An 18,550-nucleotide genomic window follows, 5' to 3' on the forward strand; every position below is an offset into this window, starting at 1 on the left:
GAATTATTACTTCTCGCTCAGGCTGCCCATGATCCATTCTGACCTTTGACAAGCAGAAAACAGACTCAGTGCCACGTCCTTCAGCTACAGCCCTGATGTTTTCAAATCAACTTCTGGCCTGCTTACAATCTACCTTGACATCATGGGATAAAACAGCACTGATCTAGAACCTTAAAGGACCTCTGCGGAGTGGGTTTTCTCAGGCAATTGCTTCTTGTTGTTGTAAGGGCTCCTTATTCTGGCAGACTGATAATACAAGGGTCTTAAAAAACAAAAACTGTCAATCAGGCCCAGTAATTCCAATAGCATTGTACTCAATAGCTACAGGCTAAGCATTTATTCATTGCAACACCAGCAGAAACAATACCACAACAGAAATGCTGTCCAGAACTAAACAAATCCCCTCATGTTAGCCACTCAAAATGTCAGGCAAATTCAAGGGGAGCAATGGAGAGTCAGGAACCACAGAGGAGGGCAAATTAGCAACTCATGGTACATGACCACCCATTGTGGGCAAGCTTCTAGAGCAATGGTTCTCAACCTTTTTGGACTCAAGACATCCCTCACTGGACTTGAGACACTTCCTCATAGCTTTTGTGAATTGAGCACTACCACGTTTAAAAAAACCTAATCTATATATTACATTGCTTACCTCTTTGCAGAAGGGCCTGGCCATGGAGGAGAGGAATCATCCAGGCAGGGACAAGCCTGAGCCTGCATTTATCTGTTTAATTTATCACCTTGCATATCTCCTTGCACCTCATGGCATTGTTTGAAAGATCTGGCAGCACCCAAGAGTTCCCAGTACCATGGTTGAGAGTCAATGTTCTAGAGAATGGAACTTCTCTAAGTTGCCATTCAAGCGCCCAGCCTAGACGCCTCTGAAGAAAATTTAAAAATAATTTAGAATTCATTATGCCAATAGCGTCATGGGGGAAATCCTGGTATTTAAAAAAAAAAAAAAACCACACAGGAAAAAAGCAGAGAAACCAGAGGCAGGGTCCTCCAAAAAGATGCTCTAGCATGTGGCTAGAGCATCTATGTGGCTGCCTTGTGCCCTGCTGCTCCAGCATGCTGCCTCAGCGTGCTGGGGCAAATAGGAGTGGGGCAATGCTGCAACGGTGGATCAATCCAGACGTTGTTCCAGGTAAGTAGAGACGTGGGGGGCCTGCTCAAGAGGGGTGGATCCCCCACCCACTCCCCCACCCACTCCTCCACATCACCCACAGTCCACCTGCACAGCACAGAGCCTCTCCCCACCCAACCCCTCCCTCCCCGACAACAGCAGCAACAGCAATGGCTATCCAGAGGTTGATGCCTGCTCCTGGCAGAGACCATTGGCAGTGCAGGGTCACCTCACACCAGCAGCTGCACATGAGGCTGGCCCAGCCAGGCCTATGCACCCTTGGACAGAACTGGGCTGGCTCCTGCTGTCACCCATTGTTTCTGGCACCACAGGCAGAAGCCACATGGCCTGGGGCCGGGCCTGCATGGAGCCAGCCTGGCCCAATGGCACACCGGGCACATGGAGGCAGGACCCAGCCAGGCTTGAGGGCATGTGGCTTCTGCCTGCAGTGCCAGAAGCCACAGGTGACAGCAAGAGCCAGTCCGGTTCTATCTGAGGGTACACAAGCCTGACTGGGCCAGACACATGTGCACCTACCAGTCTGAGGCAGCCCTGCACCACTGAGGGTCTCAGCCAGGAGTGGGCATTAGCACCCAGATGGCCACAGCTTCTTCAGGGGACTATGTGCTGTGTGGGAGGGCAGGCAGGGAACTCACCCCTCCCAAGCAGTCCTCCCCAACCCATATACTTTGCCCCACTCCCTGAAACCCCTCACTCACCCCTATACCTCTTCCTCCTCTAAACACCACATCCCCCCCCACACATCTCATATCCTACATGCCCAGCTGCCAGATGGGACAGGAATTGCTGGTGGGAGCTGAGGCTGCAGAGGCAACTGCAATACTGTAGCCCTGCCCCATACCCACACCAGTGCTAGGACATACAGCCCCAGCCTGTGGGGGCTCCTAGTCCCAGGAACCACTTGGGTATGTGATGGGAGGGGTGAAGGTGGCAGCAGGAGAGAGAGAGAGAGAGAGAGAGTGCACTCCAAGTAGGGGAGGCCACCAGAGCCAGGCTTAGGGGCCCCCTAGAACAGCTTGTGTGGAGTGTGGGGGAAGGGCAGCCTGCAAGGGGAGGGGCTTGCCCAACCCAGTACCTGAGCCCCAGTCAAGGGCTTCCTAAGAACTGGATGGGGATCACTGGGGCCTGGGCACAGGTGCAGGGAGCAGAACAGCAAGGGCTGGCACTGCTCAGAGCCATTTTGTCTTTCATTTCACTGTTTCAAAGGGACAGTGTTTCATTTTGCTGTTTCAAAGCACTGTTCTGTTTCATTTCGTCAAAATTGTTTTGCTGTTTCAACATATTTTGATGTTTTTGCCTATAGACTATATTGGGGGAATCACAAAAATACCTATAACTTTGTCATTTCTTGCCTAAATCAAATTAAAACAGCAGGGATGGTAGCCCCTGCTGAGGCCACAAAGTCTGTCAAGGAGACAGGTGCAGGGGTTTCTGGGAAACTGCACCTCAAAGTACTAACAAGCAAAACTCATGTCATGTGTGTGTGTTAAGGTGCAGTGGGGTGAAAACAGTAGACATGATAGCCCCTTCTAATGCCATGAATCCTGCCAAGTTTCAACGAGATAGGTGCAAGGGTTTCTCAGAAACTGCACCTCAAGATGCTGACAAGCAAAACTCATGATATGTGTGACTGCATGTCTGAGTTCAGGCAGAGTGGGGTGAAAATAGCAGGCATGCTTACCCCTCCTAAGGCCATGAAGCCTGTGAGGTTTCAAGGAGAGAGGTGCAGGGGTTTCTGGGAAACTGCACCTCAAGATGCTGACAAGCAAAACTTGTGATGGGTGACTGTGTGTGTGTGTTAAGGCGCACCCTCACTGGCAATAGGGCCTCTACACAACACGGTAGTGAACCCCAATGAGGTCTCCTCCTCCCCTACAGCCTCAGCCTGGTCCACCACTTTCAATAACAACAGGTAAGTAAGCAGCACAGTAGCACTAGCATCTCAAGCAGCCAAACTGTCACAGAGCCTTTCTTTTCTTTCCTGCAGGAGCTTTTTCTCCAGCACCTGCCACAGAATTCTCCCTGCCAGTACCAGCCTTGGGGCTTAGATGTGCCCAGACCCCTGCCTCCTTCTGGTTCCTCCTTCCAGTCAGCTGATCGAGGACAGGTGCTAGGGGTTTAGGTTGTAGCCACATTGGTCTAAGGACATGGCATTGGCAAACAAGGTTCTTTGGGTCAATCTGATATCTTTTAGTAGACCAACTAAATAGTTGGAGAAATATATCTCAGCAAGCTTTCAGGTTGAAAAACCATTTGTCAGGTTGAGAAAGCACCTGGAGTTGGTGTATGTGCTGTTCCTGGATGGAAGAAATAGTAAAGAAGCCAGAGGCTGGCATGCAATGCAGACAAGAAAGCCAGTCAGTGAAAATGGAAATGGAGGCATCAGGGGGTAAGAAACAGGCTGGGGGGTGGGGGGAGAAGGGGGATTTATCAGGTAAAATTAGAGAAGTACCTGGGGATGTACCCATTGCATGTTAGCCTCTGGCTTCTTTACTATTCCAACCAGGAACAGCATACACACCAACTGCAGGTGCTTCCTCAGGTTGACAAAGAGTTTTTGAATCCAAAAGCTGGCATTCTACGCAGCTAAGCTGAGCTCACCTGGAGCCTCACAACTTCACTGCAACCAGCAAGCCTCAGGCCTGTCAAAATATGATGGGTCTGGGCTTTCCCGAGCCAAGACTGTGTATGCGTATGGTGGCTAAAGGTGATGGTGCTTCCTCCCCACCTTTCACCAGGGAGATCCTTGGTCCTGGCATTTCCTGGGACTGCTGCACAACCGGCAATCTCACCGTCCACCCAACCCTGGCAGAGTGCAGTTTTAGCGGCCATGCCCTGGACCTGGGGCCTCCTCCTTCCCCACAGCCCCTGTCCACACCTCCAAGTTTGTCCTGGCAAAGGAGGTAATTCAGACATGTTCTTTCCCTGCTGGCTGGTGATACAGTGAGTTCCCCCTCCACCTCTGACAGCAGGGCACTAAATGGTTGTGAAACCCAAGGGTAAAAAAAAAGAAGGAAGTGTGAATGGAGTGAGGAGGGTGACACTCACTCCGTCTGCACATGGAGCTTAGGGAAACCCAGGAGTGGGAGGTTCACCTTCAGGAACACCAGCTGCTCCACCAAACCAGGATCTAAGGAGGTGAGGTGGGGTGTCACTACATCCCCAGCAATGCTAAACACCCTTTTGCTCGGCAGACTAGTCAGTGGACAGGACAGGTGTTCCTGGGCAACCATGGCCAGATCTGGCCACATCTGGCTGTGGCTTGCCCAGTAGGCCAAGGGGTTGCAAAGCAGTGGTTTCATGTCATTGGCGAGATAGGCAGCCACCAAGGCCTGAGTGCTACCTGCCTGATGGTGGGGTCTGGTGCTTCTGGACCCCACCATAAAAGCCATGCCCTTGGCCAATACTGGCAATGCCTGTGCTGGATGAGGAGACTGGCTGGTGGATGGCATGCTGGCATGGGACAGTGGATCCCCCTCTTCCACATCGCCCTGCCTCTGCCCTTCTGCCTCCCTGACTATCTTCACCAGCACCTCCATCCACTGATCTGGGGTTTTCCTGTCCCATATGCTCACACTTCCCTTCACCCCCAGGTCACACATGGCAGCCAGCACATGAACCATACTGGCCTGCAAGATATCAGGCCATTTCCCGATGCTTTCCTTCAGCTGCCTCACCTGTGCCTGCATGTCTGGTGACAGCAGCTTGCTCCAGCCAGGAACATTGATCCCCTGGAAGTTCTCCATTTGGTTCTGAAGTTCCCTCAGAACAGAGATCACCTGGCTAAGGAGGGCATCACCAGTGCTGAGGGTCTTGGTGGCCTTGAGGAAGAGCTTGAGGACCACCAAGATCATAGAATCATAGAATCATAGAAGTAGGGTCGGAAGGGACGTTGTAGATCTTCAGGTCCGACCCCCTGCCTGGGCAGGAGGAAAACTGGGCTCAAATGACCCCAGCCAGGTAGGCATTGAGCCACTTCTTAAAGACCACCAGGGTAGGAGCCAGCACCACTTCCCTTGGAAGTTAGTTCCAGATCCTGGCCGCCCTAACTGTGAAGTAGTTCTTATGGATGTCTAATCTAAATCTTCTCTCCAACAACTTGTGGCCGTTATTTCTTGTTATCCTGGGGGGTGCTAGGGGAAACAAGGTCTCCCCCAAACCCTTCTGGTCCCCACTAGTGAGTTTATAGATGGTCACAAGGTCCCCCCTCAGCCTTCTCTTGTGAAGGCAGAACAGGTTCAGGTCCCATAGCCTCTCATTGTAAGGTCTGCCCTGCTGTCCCTGGATCATGCGGGTGGCCCTCCTCTGGACCCTCTCAATGTTGTCCACATCCCTCTTGAAGTGGGGTGCCCAGAACTGGACACAATACTCCAGCTGTGGCCTGACCAGTGTCGTGTAGAGGGGGAAGATCTGGGAGAAGGTATCCCACTCAGTTCAGTGCAGGGGGCTGCTGATCCCAATCTCCTGGAGCAAGACCATCTCATGAATGGCCTTCTGTTGCTCCACCAGTCTCTTGAGCATCAGGTATGTGGAGTTCCACCATGTCTCCACATCCTGCATGATTTTGTGCTGTAGGAGATGTAGCTCTGTTTGTTTGTCCTGCAGCATCTTGCCCCACTTGATGCTCCAGTGGAAGTCGCCTGCCACCATCCTGCATTTTGAAATGAGCTTGCTGGTGCTGCTGGCACCATCACCAGCAGCCCTGTCCCTGTCCAAGGTGTCCCTGACAACAAGGTTCAACTTGTGTGCCACACAGCAGATGCCAACAAAATTGGCATCACAGATCGGCTTGACCATATTGGCCCCATTGTCAGTGACCATGAACCCGCAAGTGAGCTCACCATGCCCAGTGCCCTGTGAGGGAGAGGTATGCATGATCTCCACCCCGGCTGCTCCAGATGTCCGAGGTGAGGAGGTAAGGCCACCTGCAGACTTGCCTTGTGCAGCTCCTCCCTCAAGTACTCCCTGCATGCCTCATACAGGGAGAGCACCACTGTCCTGCTGAAGGTGCTGCATGTGGGCACTTGGGATGATGGGATCATGAGCACCATGAGCCACCTGAATCCAGATCCCAATGCCCTGGGTGATCTCAGAGCAAGCATCTCACCCAGTGCTCTGGGTGATCTTGCTCACCTTTGCAATGCACCCTTCTTTCTGTCCACCTTCCCACACTGTTGCAGGGAGGCCTGCCTCTGCTTCAGGGGGACAGGGTCTTTCAAGTGAGAGGTGGACTTCTTTTTGGGCATGCTCCCACTGGTGCCAGGCTGAGGAGGAGCAAGGGCAAGGGAGAGATGCCTGTGGAGATGCATCAGCATCCCTGTGGTGCTCATGTGTTTTGTTTCCTTGTCCCGGCTGGTTTTGGCTCAGCGATGCAGGCAGATAGCATAGATCATCTGCCAGCTTAAAATGATCCCAGACCACACTACCCACTTGCTTCTGGGGTGCGGGTGCATGTGCAGATGGTGTCTTTTGCCCCTTCCTCAGCAGGCAGAGACACAGCAGCAGGAGGAATGGACTCAGCTGAGCCACTTGCCTCCGCAACCTCTATCTCAGCCTCCTCTGAAGTGCCTTCTGGAGAAGGAGATCTGGCTCTAAGGGAAACTTAAGGGATGTGGAACACAAACTCAGATTTCCCCTCCGTCCCCAGAATTTCCCTTGCTAGGGCACACAGATGGGAAGTGAAATCTGGGTGGAGGAGATTATCATGCTGGTGCTGCTTGTTGTCATGGTGGTGGGGCAGGGGGGTTATGGCTGGTGCTCTTGGAGGGGATGCAGACTCAGGCAGTGGCACTGCTCCCCTCTCATTCCTGCCAGTAGAACTGGAATCCTCATGCCTGCTAGTTGTAGAAAAGAGGCTGTGTCTCAGCTTGGGTAAGGGGACTTGCAGCTCTCCCTCTACCCCCTCTTCTGCCACTCCCTGAAGACTTGCCAGCTGCCTGTCCAGCATGCTTCATAGTATGTTTCATAGTGTGTTTCATGTGCTGGAAAATCTGTGTGTTCTTCTGTAATGTAATCTGTATTTATGTAATATATGTAGATAATTGTATATACATATTTATGTAATAAATAAAATATATAAATGTATGTTGTGTTCCTGAATAAATTTTATATTATAATATGCAATACACGCTGTGCTTCCCTGCACAATGAATGTAATGCACACTGTGAGAGAAAGCACAGATTTCTTTTCTGGGGGAAAAGAATCTAAATAGATTAAGAAAAACATAAAGAGGATCTTGGGGGGGAGGGATAAATTGAAAGGAATGAATGAATATAATAATAAAAGGGTATTCGGAAAGTAAAAGTTTGTTGGCTACAAATGACCAACTCAGGATCCTTAAAATTCTAGTTTATTAGATGGATTGAAATGTTGGGATGAAATCAAATCATAAAACTTGGGGATGATCCCCTCAAGCACACTCTCATGCGCGCGCGCACACACACACACACACACACACGCACGCACGCATGCACACACTAGCTAGCTAGCTAGCTATGAATATCTGATCTGTGAAGCACCAGAGTCAAGTATACCTATCCCACAAGCATTGGAGTCTGCCGCCAATGGCCAGTCGAGGCTTCCTCAAATGTGGTGTCTTCCAGAAGCGGGTCGCTGGCTAGTCCTAACTGGACAGGTCGGGTGCTGGTCAAGTTGAAGATCAAGAGGGTGCCATTGAGGGTCACTCTTCACTGCCTTTTATCTGTCCTTGGAAGACTTTCGTGACTCCCCAGTTTTCAGGTTTGCCCAATCCAGGGGTCATTGACCCTTGTGGGATGTCCCCTTTGGTGGCTACTGGATGGCAGCTGTGAGCCCCAGGGGTCATGGTCATGGGTACATGCAGTTTTGGGAGTCCATTGATGAATTTTTATTAATTTATTGTTGTCACAAATAAGGCTCTGGGAGTGGTCAATCTGGCAATATTCAGTCCCAAAAGTTGGTCTTCAGCTCTGATTAATTAAAACCAGGGCTTCTGTCCCTTTAACAATGAAGAGAGCTCCCAGCTGCTACATTGGCACCTATTGATTTCTCCCTCTTGTTAATCTGTGGTATCCTAGGTGTAAATTGCCACTCCTTCACTTGTTATGGTAGCTAGCTACTGTGTTACACATTCAATTACTGATCCACTCATTCAGGGGCCCGCCTGATACAAGGAGGCAGTGGTTTGATTCCTGCCCTTGCTAGCATTGTTACAGGGTAAAGAGTATAAAATATAAAATACAAGAGTATCAAATATAAATGCTATGGCACACAAATAGATGAAATTATCAAAATACAATAAGGGGGGATATAAATGCACACATACAAAATGTAGAACACCTATATAATTTCATAAAATACGATTCCTTATATTAGAAAGAAAAATAAGCAAATAATTCTACATCTTGTAGTGAGTGAGGGAAAAGAAGAAAAGAGGAAGGAAGAAAAGATAGAAGAGAAGAGACATATCCAAAGAGGGGAATTATTAATGGAAGGGGAGGCTCCTTGATACACTGGCAGGGGGAAGGCAGGAAAAGGGGCTTCCTGCTACAAGGTAACAGGCTAGCAAGTAGGATGTGATAGCCTTTCTCTGACACTGCTGAGCTGCTGGAAGACACAGCTCAGTAACTGACAAAAAGGCACAGAAAAAGCTCAGTTCAAACAATGCTTCTTTTTATGCTGTTTTTCTGTCCCTCTCCCAGAGCACTGGGATTGGAAGGGACCTCAGGGATGGATCACAGTCACTGGCCAGCTACACAGACAATATCAGAGCAGCCCTTTCCCCTTCTTTGCCCTCCCTCTCCTTAGTTTCTGTTTCCCTGCAATCAAGCCCAGTTTCAAAACTCAAAATGTTTTGAAACTTTTTAAACATTTTGAGTACCCTTGTTTCATTTCGAGGCTGTTTCAAAGGCTTTTGTTTCATTTTGTTTCAATTTCGCTGTTTTGAGCTTGAAACAAGTTGGAACAGTGTTGAAACAAAACACCGGGTGACATTTCACACAGCCTTTATGAGCAGGACACAGGCATATCAGTGCTGTTCAGCACCCCACATCCTTGTCAGCGAAGCGGGCAGGAACAGCTCTGATTTTTCTATGATAAAAAACCAAAAGCAAATGCCAACGTGTATAGATATTTAGAATTCATTGTATTAGGATGATAATGGAACTGGTAGAATTCCAAATTGCTTTACACTTGTAAATATATCAATAAAACATTGCCGGACTGATCTCTCTCTATATATAGTGACATTTCATTTTAAACATCGAAGAACATGGATTTTGGTATTTTAATGAGAGAATTGGGGGTGGGGGGGTGGATTATCAGAGAATTTGCTATTTTTAAACAGGGAACACCAGAATCCCTGCTGGTGAGGCAAGTGGTGGGACCCAAGCAGAGGAGCCTACCCAGAGCCTGCACCAGGGGATTTAGCTGGAGGGCAGACAAGGTGGATTACCTCCTAGCCATTTGGAGCCAGTAGGACATGCTTTGACAGTTTGAAGTTGGCCACTGCAAGGCTCACATCTTCTGGGCAACAGCTGCCCAGATGGCAAAGCGGGGACACCAGAAGACATGACAGCAGTGCCACCTGAAGGACAACTGCACAGCCACAGCCTACTGGCAGCTGGTCCAGAGATGTAGGCAGCTTGGCTGCAGTGCCTGTACCAGAGCCCAGGCAGCCATGCAGTTTGGGTCTGGGTCTGACAGGTGTGCAGCCATGGGGCCGCAGATCCAAAAGGGCAGACTCTGTTGCAGGTGGCAGCAGGTCATAGCCAGGCAGCAGCCCCCACTGCCAGACTGCTGAAATGGATAGAGGATTCAGGCTCCACTCTAAGTTAGGGCTGCTTCAGCAGTCCAGCTGGTACAAGGGGCTAGTGTCCCCAGATACCAGCTGGCCAGGCTTCATGCATGTTCAGGCATTTGTGCTGAGTCACAAATCTCCAGCACAAATTTGTGCTGCTGCTATTTGAGCTGCTGCAAGTGCACATGCCTGCATGTGTGGACACACCCATTAATTTCTTAGTCTCCCATTTAGAGAAGGGATCTTCCTTTCCCATTTCCCTCCTCTACATGTGAAGTGGGAGAGTGTCAGAATGCCATGTATCAGACAATATAATGTCTGTAGCAAATGTTCCTGAAGCCATAAACAAAATTACATGATCTCAGCACAAGAGTAAGAATGGAACAAAAGACCACAGACCAAATTCGGACCATTTATTTGATTGCTCAAACAGAAGCTAAGCTCTCTGGAAAATGCGAGCTAAGCTACATTTTTCAGGTACCCCAAATGGCAGAGGTCCTCACCTTGAAGTGATAAGATTTTCATTCAGGTAAGCAGTCAGGAATGAAGCCAGTTGCATAAAAGTTAGATTTTATACACACAGTTATTCCTGCTCTTCCTCCTCCCCCTTTTTCTTTCTTTTCAGAAGAAAACATAATTTTTTCATTTGTTCCTACAAGATGTCTTGATATAAAAACATAGTATAATTTTTTCCTCACCAAACCAATATAAATCATTGTAAGCATTTTTGCTTCAATGTTTTTCCCCTAAAATACCTGTTGATTGAAAGAAGAACAGCTTGATTGAAAGAACAGCTTGACCATAAAATGGTGATCAGTTTCAATCAGGAGATAGTGGACAGGAAGCTGGACAGGGGGGATCCTAGAGAAAATGGAACCAGGGTCTCCTCTCGGAACCAGCAGAGCCAGCATTATTATGCCTGGTGGACTGTGAGCATGAAGACTATGAAATAATCCCTACTGCCATGACCGCGTTGTTCCCAGTTTCATTCCCACTCATCTGCAGACTAAGCTAGAAGATACAACCCAGGCTGCATCTCTAACAGAAGTACAGGCTTAGCTATAGGCTCTGATTGTAGCAGCAGACACAGAGATGCTGGGCTATCTCTAGTCCATCACCCAGATGTTTGGTATGTTTTGTGTTACTGACCCTGACACAAGGCCAAAAGGCAATGCCTTCTGCTCCCAACTTTCAAACACTTGAGATAAACATTCCTTATTTGTTTTTTCTTCATGCTTTTGTCAACTCAGGACAAGAAGCTGACTGAGTCATGGCATCATAAACAAAACAACAGAAAGGAAGACATCAGACCTAATCAAAGATTTGTCCAGGTTTTGAACCCACAAAGTGCAGGGCTAACAGTATCTTAGACTTGGGTGTTGCCCAACATAAGTACAGGGTCATTTACAATATTCAGTCCCAAATGTTGGATTCAATGTGGAGCTAGGCTTGGATACCTAATACATGTAGACATGAGATGTTTCATAAAACCATTGCTTAGCAGCTTTGTACACTGGAGCACCTCAGCATGACCCTGTCCCCTTCACAAGCCCCTGATCCCAGACAGAATAGAGGGAGGATTTGTAGGTAGGAGGGGCAGGACAGGGACTCTGGCAAGAGCAGTGGGCTTGGCCCCAGCAGACACAGTTATCTAGACAGGCTCAGGAGATCCTGTGGTGTCCATGATCCCAGAAGATTTCAAGGAGTCAGAAAAACCATATGCTGGAAAGGGAACACAAGGTTCTTTGGTGCCTTAGAAAGCGAGGAATAAGTTTCAGTGTTGGTACAATGGCCCAGCACAGGCCAAGGAAGAACTAAACTAAAAGGCAGAACCATGTGACTCTTTCAGAACATGAAAGCTGTAACCCACAGAGCCTACCACGCCCCACTCTCCCAACCTGGCTCTCCAGAAAGAAAGCACAAAAGGTCTGAAGAGCAGGAAGTGACTATTTGGCAGCCTTAGACAATTTGTAGAGCTCCTATTGCTCATTGGACTCAGAAGGCAGCAGACCCAGACAAATGAACAACATCTTCCCCTAGGCCCCAGCTACAGTCAGCCAAGCAACTGAGCCAAATACCAGGAAAACATGGAAACATTAAAACACAATCTTTATCTCACATCTTTCTCTCTCTTCTGCCACTTACGTTTGCCCTAGGGCTTAGTCCCTGTTGTGTAAAGCTAGGAACTAATCCAGATACAGAAACTATTTGTCCACAAACAGTCAGGTCCTATGTTTTTAAAGACATCACCCGGTGCAACCATATTACAGGATGGAAGAGCTACCACCTTCAGTTCTAAGCTACCAACACGATTTCCTGCTGCATCCTAGAAGGTCTCCCAACCAAGCACTGACCAGGGCCAATCTTACTTAGGCTATGAAATGTGCTAGCACAGTTCAATACAGTTTATGGTCACAGTAAGTCCTAAGTGTTTATTAGATACAGCTGTGGAGAGACCTGGAGAGCACTGGTGATGAGGTCTTTCCTACACGTGTACCAGAAGTTTAAGATTTGTCCATTAATAGCCCTGGATTATTACCAGAAGTGGAAAAGAACACCTCATTTGATTCAAATGTGCTGGGATGGGTACCCTTCCTAACATAATCAGTGACTTCTCTTTGTATTTTGAACAGTAAAAATGAAGAGCAGAGAAAACAGAAGTTCCCAGTAATATACAAACACTGAAAGCTGCTTAAAAGTTTCTCCTTGCATCTTCCCAATGTCCCCAGCCTGGGAAGGCAGATAAAGAGCTTAGAGTTCCAGTCACAGCACTCTGCAAAAAGAACTCCAAGCATGCAGCATGTCATCTGAGTCCGCCTGCCTCTCTCTGCTCTCAGGCTCATTAAATCCAGGCTGCTGTCAGCTTGCAAACTGGAAATCTTTATTAAGAGATGTTCAGTAACCCTTGCCAAGATATAGGAGGCTTCCTTATCCCCTAATCTCTTCACCAAGCCTCCTTTCTGCCACCAACAAGCTCTTGCAGAAATAGCTTCCTCCTGCTGATCTGATGGGCTTTTCTCCAATAGGGGACATGTCTCAGTGCTTCCCTGAAGTGCCACGCCAACAGAGATGTGTGGTGTTGTACACTCGGGTCTTTCTTTATGCGAATTTCTTTTGTGTGAATTTGTTTGTATGTGATGACCTTATCTATACCAGAAACTCACTTTGTGGGAAAAAAATGTGATCTTATGTGAAGAAGCATGCAACATGTAATAATGGATTCACTTTGTGCGAATTCGCTTTATATGAGGGGTTTTTGGAACTCTACCCTTGAATAAAGAGAGACCCAAGTGTAGGTAGCTGTAACAGGGGACCCTAGCCCTGTTACCAGAGGACATGTCTGCCACTTTAAGGCCAGAACTTTCTGGGCACAGAGTGCTGGGAAGGAAGGGGTAAAATGCTGAGCCTGGCCAGCTGGTCAGCTGACCGGAAGGGGCAGGAGTATAAAAACCCTGGACAGAGCAGTAGTTGGAGGGGAGTTGTTGAAGGGGAAGGAGTGTTTCAGGGAGTTCTATGGTGGAGTGCTCCAAAGGCGGGCAGAGGGGAGGCCCTGGAGAGACGGCAACCCCATCACAGCAAGGACGTGACCCGACGGTGGGGAGCCGTAGCATGGACTCTGCAAATGTCAGCTGACATGCTGCTTTTCTTTATCACATTAGCTGGAGGCAGTTATTACCCATGGATGGGACTGTTTATTTTTGATTAATGAATAAGACAGTGGTTTGGGTGAGGCTGTTAGGGGAAGGAGGAGGCCTCACTTTGGGGACCCACTGTGGAGTGGAGATCCTGGCACTAGGGAGGGTGCAGCTTTTTTGGGGGCACAGACTCTGGCATAGCTTTTTTGGGGGCACAGACCCCGGTGCCTGAAGGTGTGATCTTAAAAAGGCCAGGGAGGTCTGGTGCAACTTTATTTTTGGTGGTGTTTTTTTTATGGAGCTCAGGGTCATCCCCAGGTTTTAAGCTTGCGGCCCCTCGGCTGTGGGGCCGGTGCCCAGGGATTCTGGGCTAAGCTCTAGATTGGAGCAGAAAAGGGGGCCATGAGCCTCAAGACACCAGAAGAGGCTAGAGCCTTGGAGTCAAACCCTGTTTAGTGGGTTTAGATGGAGAGGCCTAGCTAGAGAAAAACCAGGGGTCAGGCCTGTGTAGGTGAAAGGCCCCAGCATACCCAAAACAATAGGCAGTCTCCCGTTTGCAAGACCATCATCATCATAAGTTCCATCAAGACATGGCAGCAAGTATAGGGCGGGACATAAAAACCCCAAAGAAGGCTTTAAGGGCGCCCTCGTAAGGCACAGATTACCAGGAAGATGGTGCTGGGGAGGGTGACCTGTTACAATAGCGTTTTCGCAGGCTGAGGAAACAGGGCAAAGCAACAGTGGTGGATGGAGCATGATGCATTTCACCATCAGAGCTACAAGCACCCAGGAATGTTTCCAAGGGAAATCAATCAAGTTCAGCACACTTAGAGGGAGCAGAAGTTTGTGCAGATGGTATTTACACTTATAGGAAGTCAGAGGAAGAGTATAACTTAAATAATAAGTTTGGATGATGAAGGTAGCTGCTGGACTAAACTTAAATATGGAAAAATATCAGCTCTGAGAAATCTGACTCTTAAGGCAAGCAGCTAAGAAAAGAATGGGAGGTAAGTGGAGCTAAAAAAGCTAAAACTGTTGTTGACATCCCACCATGTGTCAGATGGAAGTAATTTGTCAATATAATCAAACTGAAGTGAATTCAAACCTACCTTCAGAAGGCTAAGGTTCTTTGTACACTACTTAAAACAGGCTTCAAGGATAAAGCATATAAGCCCACTTTTAAGGATCTAAAGAATCTATTGGCTGTATCCCCAGCACTGGCATCTCATGAAATTTCTAAATTTATTTCAAGAGATGCTAGCATCTCCTGGTCTCAGTAAGGTGTTATCAGCTGTTAGGCTGTAGCAAATGGTTCCAGAAACTTTCTGATTCTAAGAACAGGTAATCCTCAAGAGAGAGACTATTTGCCAAGCATACTGGTAAATGAGCATGCACAAGATACTTGTAGGATCTTGATAATTTCAACCTTGTGGGACACCATAAGTCATTCAGGCTATTAATAACCATGAATTCCTAGAGCAGGTGACCATTTTCAGATGTCTCCTAGGTTTAATTATTACAATTCACAGATCAGGGGTGAATTGCTCTCCCTTCCCCACAGTTGCATTGGTAAGGATTTGTTGGAGGGGGAGGGAGTGCTGCTACCTATGTGTCATGGGCTATTTCTTAGGTGAATATGCTCAAATGATCCCTGGTCTTTCCTGCTCTCTTCCTGTGGCATACTTTAAGGCTTTTTTTGTACTAAAAATGCTAAATTTGCCATAAGATGGTAAGACGTGTTTTATGGTAGGAGAAGCCAGAGTGGTTGTTCTTGTGACCCTTTGTACATAATGGCTACTACATGGCTGCCTTGTAGTCTCAGGAGACAGGACTCAGAGACCCAGGTGGTCCCTTTCTGTCCTGTGTTTTCAATATGCACAGACAGCTGATACCATCACAAGGAAATACATTGACTGACGGTATCAAAGCACACCTGATTGCCATTCCTAGCAACCCCCAACAAAGAAAACAGAAGTCCCTAAGTAGCTCCAAATGCTCATAAGCAGCTGCAGACCATTCCCAAATTTAATCCAATTCCTTGACAGAGGTCAGACACACACTTTGGCTTTGACTTCCATGCTACTAGAAGGGAAATCTCCAAAGCTAAATGGCTAATTACCTTGGCAAGCTTATTGCAGTCCCAGAAGCCAATATGATTGAAAGGGCACCTGAGGGTCTCTAAGGTCTTGGAATGCTAGAAACAAACCCAAGCCCAAAGCTGGGTGGGATCAAAGCCAAGAGGTAGGACCATACAAGTCTGACAAGATGATCAGAAAGGTAATACTTCACTGGTCCTCTTGTCCCTACCCTGACCCAGTAGCTCATGGGGAAAGGAAGCACTGGGGAAGCGTGAAGAAACAGAATGTGCCTGACTACCTTAGACATTTTAGCTCAATTTGTAAGAATTCCATTTCCCACAAGCTCCACAAGGCAAATGACCCAGGCAAGTGAAAGTCATCTTTCCCCAGGCCCTCTTTCAAGTGACAGCGAGCCAAGCAACTGAGCCAAATGGCAGAAAACGTTTTGAGTGACATCTTTGCCTCACTCTTCTCCCCATGTCTCTTCACCATCAATCATTTTCCCAGCCTTTGGTCCATCTAGCATGAACCTCAGCAAATCTCTGTTAAGGAAAGAGACTCATCTGTTGCTTTTCATGGATATAGGAAACAACCTTATTTCTTTTCCAACCCCTCTTATTATTATTCTCATTGCTGTTAAAGCAGGAACACACCTTGCCACTGAATACTCTATCATCATTCTTATCCTTCTCAAGCAGTGCAGCAGTAATCCCCTGGTAAACAGCATTTGCAGAAGCAGTACTGCCGCCGCCGCTGCCGCCGCCTCCTCCTGCTCACCCATGTCCTCCATATTCTCCATGTCAGAGGACTCTTCACTGCATTGTTCTCCATCATCACACATTTCATCCTCATTCTCCATTTTGCCTCTCTCCATCAGCAGTGGCTTCTCATGCATCTGCACCAAGCAGGGACTGTAGGATATTCTGTGGTCTGGAGCTTAGTGTAGCTGATTTTTCAACACTTCACCCTGGGGCATTGGGGCTTTTACACATCCTTCCATCCTGAGCTTAGCAACCACTGGTGTTCTGATCTCATCAAGCTTGCAAACAAAAAATGTTTTTGCCTAGTCCTCTCCTGGTAATGTAGGCTACTAAAAACTGTTGTCATTTAGGGAAACCCGGCTGTGCTTCTGTAATAAAATTATTTTGCACAAGCAGGCAGGTAGGTATTGATTTTTACAACATTCCAGGCCACTGAGCAGCCATCCCAAGTACAATGGCCTTTTTTACTCCATGATCAGCCCCAACACCAAGTCTTTGTTTGGTAAACTGGATGCTTCATCACCTTTGGGTGTTTTGACACTTACAGGTAATGACTTCACAATCCTTGAACCTTTCCAAGACCTTCACACAAGCACGGCCTGAGTATAAAGTTGCCCCCCCCCCCCCCCGCATCCAAATTTTGCCAGCCCATCTCACAAATAGCTTGTGCTGTTGACCACAAACTGCTGTGTCAAGGCCAGCAGTATGGAGCTGACATCCCAGGAGGCTAATACCTCCAATGTCCATGGACCCAACTGGACCCAGGAAGAACTGGAGGACTTAATTGACATTTGGTAGGAGCAAAGGATCATAGACAGGCTGGAAAGTAAGAGGAATAAGCTTGTTTATGTCAAGATAGCAAAAGGCATGCAGGTGCAAGGGCACAGTTGTGACTGGACCCAGGTCCATTGCAAGATCAAGTCCCTGAGATCTGCATTTTACCAAGCCAAAGGTGCCAACTCTCATTCTGGGACAGGTCACACAATTGCTCCCTTCTATGACAAGCTGTCCATCATTCTCTCCAAGGATGCAGGCAACAACCCAATTTATGGAGACTTTCAGGACCAGGATTGTGCAGGAGGAGGAGGTAAAGGATGAGAGAGAGGTGGCAGCAGCCCCTCCTGAAGGTGAAACAATAACCATGTCTCAGCTGTACGCAGACTGCTCCCTGATGACCATGAAGGCAGGAAGAACCGCAGATCACCATACACTTAGTACCACTTTGCCCCTCCATTCCATGGACTAGAAGAGATGATGAAGCGGAGGAGGTGGAGGGTCAGGAAGAAACCCATACGGCCGATACATCCTCTATTGCTACCAAGACTCAAGAACATGCTGGACCTGGTAAGTCTCTTGTAATGTGCCTTTTGTTACTGCCAGGCAACTCCAGGGTTCGTGCTAGTTGGGTATGGCAGTCCTGGGGGAAGGGGGAGAAATTCATGTGTTGCTGTAGGTGGGTCACCATGTTCTTTTGGTGGTAGTGCATGATGGGTTCTATAGCTTGTAACCTAACAGAAGCTAAATTAATTATTGTTTTAACTTTTTGCAGCTAGCACAGACAGTGGCAGCTGTGGACCTGTTTCCAAAGTGGGTACTTTTAAGTTTGGGGCAGTACGAGTGGTACCCCACTGTTGTGGGGTCTGTTTCCATGCCTGCCGGCATTTTGTTAACTGCATAGTGGGGGTCAAGTGGGGTGTACTTTCCTCCTCTTGGGAGGGGGAGGCGGCAACCATTGCTTTTTTCTTTATCAGCCACCATGCCCCATGGCTTCCTGGAACTGTCCCCTAGTTGCACTACAGCAGAGCGCTGCAGAGATTTTCACAGCAGGCAGCAACAGTCCCATGAAACCTCACTCAAGGTTTTGGTGGAGTCCTCACTAGCCAGAGGGGCATGTGCAGAAGCCTGGCAGGACAAACTTCTTAAGTTGCTGTGTAAGGATGATGCCATCCTCAAGGAAGTGCATGCGGGATTTGAAAGACATGGTTGCTGAGTCCCGTGTTGAATTTTAGAGGTCACATGAAAATTTCAGTAATGCCTTTCAGAGTGTGCAGTACTACCTCTTAAATAAATGGGTACCATACCCAAAAGGGAAAAATCAGTCTGCTCGACTTGCCTCTGTGCAGGAAAACCCAGATGGAGAATTACAGCTGAG

The sequence above is a fragment of the Alligator mississippiensis genome, chromosome 8 (assembly GCF_030867095.1).
Source record: "Alligator mississippiensis isolate rAllMis1 chromosome 8, rAllMis1, whole genome shotgun sequence".
NCBI classification, from domain to species: Eukaryota; Metazoa; Chordata; order Crocodylia; family Alligatoridae; genus Alligator; species Alligator mississippiensis.